At 36.3% G+C, this 4,765-nt stretch overlaps 1 pseudogene; it reads left to right on the top strand.

Annotated features, from left to right (window-relative positions):
* The first annotated feature begins 4,459 nt into the window (after positions 1 to 4,459).
* LOC132267811 (small nucleolar RNA R71) lies at positions 4,460 to 4,558 on the top strand (annotated as a pseudogene).
* The last annotated feature ends 207 nt before the right edge of the window (positions 4,559 to 4,765 follow it).

Genomic DNA, 4,765 nt, shown 5'->3' with positions numbered 1-4,765 from the left:
CTAAGGCCTAATTTAATATGCTAACACATATTGATTTTAAGCTAATTAAGGCCATGTGAATTAATCTTTCACCTAAGATAAATATTAAATAAAATCTTTAATACTTGTTCAAATTACCTCAATTTAATATATGTCAATAACCATATTACAGAGTATTATATTACCATGCTACATATTTAAAACAAGTCATAAGCAACCGGAAAAATCAAATCCAATACACGAAAACTAAATAATAAAATCTCTAGATTTCATATTTAAGCATGCAATCAAGTTGTATAAACATCAATAGCAAGTTATATAACAAGAATTAAACCTATAACACCTCCTACCTCAATTTGAGATGAAAACCTCAAAGGCCCACCGAAAAAAAAGTGTTCCGAATCCGCCGAAACCGAAGGGTTTTGTTGGGGACAACATGATCTATATGAATGCCCAAGAAGCCCCATGAAAATTCAAACTTGGCCTCAAACCCAAACTCAAAACTTGGTCAAAAATGGTTTCTAATAAGGGGTAATGGTAGAGCACGACGAGGCGAACAACAAATGCAAAGGCTGAAGGATTTCTACAAAGGAAATCAAGTGGAGGAGAAGAAAGAATGAAGGCAGCCCCTTGGACTCCCATGGCTGCCAGCTAAGAGGAGGAAGAAGGTCTGAAAATCTGATTTTAAAAATTAGGGCAACATATTTATAGAAATCTCAAAAAGTGAGGGCCCCGCCAAGTCTGGAAAAGTGGATTTTGAGCAAACGCTCTCAAACGGCAAAACTCCATGAACAAAAAAGATTTAAAATAAGAAAATATGAACAAAGGAAGAAACAGCTTCAAAAACTGAGTCCCGATCAGAAAGTTATGCCCTAAACAAGTTCGGCGGCAACCGGGTCCAAAAACTTTGAAACTGGAGAAAAATGACCAGAAGGAAATTCTAAGAGTCCACGACTCAACAAAATGTGAAAATGAGTCCCGTACGAGGATCCAGGCCCCAGACGAGACATTTTGCAATGACTTTCGTTAATTGCACAATGGCCCCTACAAAAAGGGTTAACTGCGAAACTGCCCCAGAATGAAATTATCTTCCAAAAGATATTTTCTTAGATGCCCCTGAAATAAAATATCTTCAAAAGATATTTACGAAAAACACCCCAAGAAATGAAAAAGATTCTAAAGAATTGTGCATCCATGCCCCTGTGGGCACCGGGAGCAACCAGAGTACTTTCTTGCAAAAGTAAAGATACGTATTTCGAGGAAACCACTCAAGATGTAGTCACGTGAAGTCAAAAACCAACTCCGAGCATGAAAGTGAGGTTGTGCCAAAAACTGACAAACGGAGATAAGACAAAATAGGGAAAATGACAGGATAGGGAAAAGACGAAATAGCGTATAGTGTCCAAAAATGAAAAATGCGAAAATGACTCGGTCCTCAAAGGAAGTTGTCAATTCACATGAAAGAGTCTCATAAACCAATTCTGAGCACTCGAGATGACACTAAGCGACACGAAACAAAGCTCAGAAAGGAAAATTAAACGAAAAAAAATTATTCGTAAAATTTCAGGAAAAAGGAATGGAAGGCAAATGACCGGGTCGTTACATATAAATTTTTGGATTTTGAAAATTTAAAATGAAAAGAAAAGTAGAAATTAAAAATCAAAAATCTTTAAAATAAAATAAAAATAAAAATCTTTTTAAGGTTTTTAAGATAAGATAAAATAAAAATAAAAACAACAATGCAATCAAAGTCAAAATCAAGGTCAACAAAAAGTAGAGATCGATCAAACTGAGATCGATCGAAAAGGCACTTCGATCAATTAAACAGGTGAAATCCTGCAGAGAAGTTCGAACAATGCACAGAGAGGCCTTTTTTCATAGATCTTAAAAAAATTTCTAAGTATGGAGTGAAGATCGATCCAAGAAAAAGTTGGATCGATCTTGGAACTTTCAAATCGATCCAAAGGAAATCTCGAACGATACACAGAGGGCTAATTTATGCAAGAATTTTCAGATTGATGGAACAGAGCAGTGATTGGATGCAGGGATGAGTGTTTGATCAATCGAACCTCTTTTTAGATCGATCGAACTTAAACAAAATGCCTATTTTCATATTGAAAGTGCATGCATACTCAATCAAAATTCCTAGCCATGTGTATAAATTCCAAAACATATCTAGACGACGCAAGAAATGAAAGATAAAATAGAAATGAGGGAGGAATAGGGTTGTAAACCCTACGAAGCATTTACTAGTCTTTAACGTCTCTAGCAAGACGTTGGGCTCTTTTAGCCCAGATCAAACATCTTATAATGCATCCCCTCCTTGTCGGGGTGATAAATACTTTGAATTCCATCTAACAAACAGTTCCCTAAAGAACTTGTTGGATTAGGTTCAAAAGAATTTGTTGGTCCTTTGTCAATGTGATCTTTGGGCTTCCATGCCCTTTAAAAGCAAGATTTTAAGACATCATTCTTTGAATTCAAGGTTGAAGATGAACTTTTTAAAGTTTTGGTTTCAAGCAAAAACTCCATTCTTTCACATTCATTGTCTAGACATTTTTCTACAACATTTACTTCTTTATGCTTGTCAAATAAATTTGGGGTCGGATTGAAGATATTCAACTTCACTTTCATATGCACAATTGAAATTTTCATTACCCCCGTCCTACAATTGATGTTGGCATTTGAGGTTGCCAAGAAAAGACAGCCAAGGATAACGAGAATTTGGCTCTTGGGATTTGGAACCGGTTCCATGTCAATGACAACGAAATCGACCGGGAAGAAGAATTTATCAATTTTAATCAAGATGTCTCAATAATACCCCTAGACTTTTTGATGGATCGGTCGATAAGTTGTAAAACCACCGACGTCGGTTTCAAGTCTCCTAAGCCTAACTTAACATATACCGAGTATGAAAAAAGATTAACACTTGCTCCTAGGTCTAGAAGAGCCCGATTAATGACATGGTCACCAATGATGCAAGAAGTAGTAGGCGAACCGGGGTCCTTAAACTTTGGAAGGGTGTTATGTTGCAAGATTGAGCTCACTTGCTTGGTCAAGACCACTTTACTAGGTGTTTGGCTCTTGTTCTTCCTCTTTTGGGTACAAAGATCTTTTAAGAACTTAGCATAAGCCAGATATTGCTTAATTGCATCCAAAAGTGGAAGATTAATCTTCACTTGCCTACCTAAACATTTCAATGATTTCATTGGTCTTGGTCTTTTGTTTATTAAGATAAATGGATCATTTTAAGGCATCCGGAAATGGAGCTCTTGGCTCAAAAGTTTTTTCAAAAATTTTCTTTTAAGAGCAACACAAGAATTTTTAAAATCCTTTTTCAAAGCTTTGTTCAATTCTTCCTTCAAATCAATTTTAGACTCACTTTTCAAATCACTTTCTAACACTTTCTCATTTGAATGATCATGCATATGCAATGAAAGAGGAATATGATAAGAAATGGGATGGGTGTCAACTTTTGGTTTCATCGGTTCACTCTCTTCATTAGACACACCTATTTTGTTGTCCACAATCTTCCCACTTCTCAAGGTTGTTACCACATTAACATGCTTAATTGTGTCCCCTTCAATAAGGAATGAGTCTCCATAACACATTGTTACTTTGGTAGGGCATTCAAAGGCATCTTTCCCTTCTCTCTAGCATTTAAGGTACTAGCTATTTGCCCTACTTGGGTTTCTAGCTTAGCAATGGATTGAGAATGAGAATGAAGCAATTGAGTGTTCGCCTCTAGAGTGCCTAGAGCAGTCAAAACTTTCTCTTCAAAGGTGGGACTCTTAGAGTTTCCTTGGGAATATGATGGTTAATTAGGAAAATGAGAATTTAAAAATTGGTTGCCATTTTATTGAAATGATGATGATTTAAAACCTTGGGAACCTTGGCTTTGCATTGGTGGCGGAACATACTTCCCTTGAAAACCACCTTGGGGAGGGTTTGAGCCTTCCCCTTGGCTTTTCTAAGAAAAATTTGGATGGTTCCTCCAACTTGAATTGTAATGAGTGCCATATGGATTATTCCCTTGATTAACAAATGTAGCATTGACTTGCTTATGGGGCTCACTTTGCACATGTCCATGGGGACAATTGGAAGTAGAATTCAAGACACTTGAACAAGTCATGCAAGATTCATTAGATGCATGATGATGAATATGAGTAGGGGAAGAAAATACTTGATTTGCCGAATTTTGGTTGATCAAAAATTGATCAAACATTTGAGACAAGGATTGGCGTCTATGTTATTGGAGTTGTCAACTCGATATAAGCTGACATTCTTCCTTCCACCTAGGTTTCTACTATTTTTAGAAGATAAGGACCTCTGCATGGAATTTTTACTCATACTTTCATACAATTGCCACACATCATTTTCATGCTTATCAAGATAAGAATCACCCATAGATGCATCAACCATACCCTTGTGATTATCCGGTAAACTTTCGAAGAAATATTGGATTAGTTGCCACTTAGGTATGTCATGATGAGGGCACTTTCTAAGCAAATCATTAAATCTTTCCCATACCTCATGAAACATTTCCCCATCCCCTTAAGAAAATTCTTTAATTGAAGTTCTCATGGCATTGGTCTTAGAAACTGAATAGTACTTTTTTAAGAACTCTTGTTACATTTCTGCTCAAGAAGTTATCGAAAAAGGCCTAAGATTGTTGAACGAATATTTTGCCTTGTCTTTAAGGGTAAAAGGAAAAATTTTAAGTTTTAAAATTTCTTCCGGCATATCCGTGTATTTCACGGTGGAACATACTTCAAGAAACTCATCC

This window comes from Cornus florida, unplaced genomic scaffold (assembly GCF_030987335.1).
Source record: "Cornus florida cultivar Cherokee Brave unplaced genomic scaffold, ASM3098733v1 CherokeeBrave_3.0.0_Hap2_Chr07, whole genome shotgun sequence".
Taxonomy (NCBI): Eukaryota; Viridiplantae; Streptophyta; class Magnoliopsida; order Cornales; family Cornaceae; genus Cornus; species Cornus florida.
The sequence above is the reverse complement of the archived record's forward strand: the minus strand, read 5'-3'. Positions and strand labels throughout refer to the sequence as shown.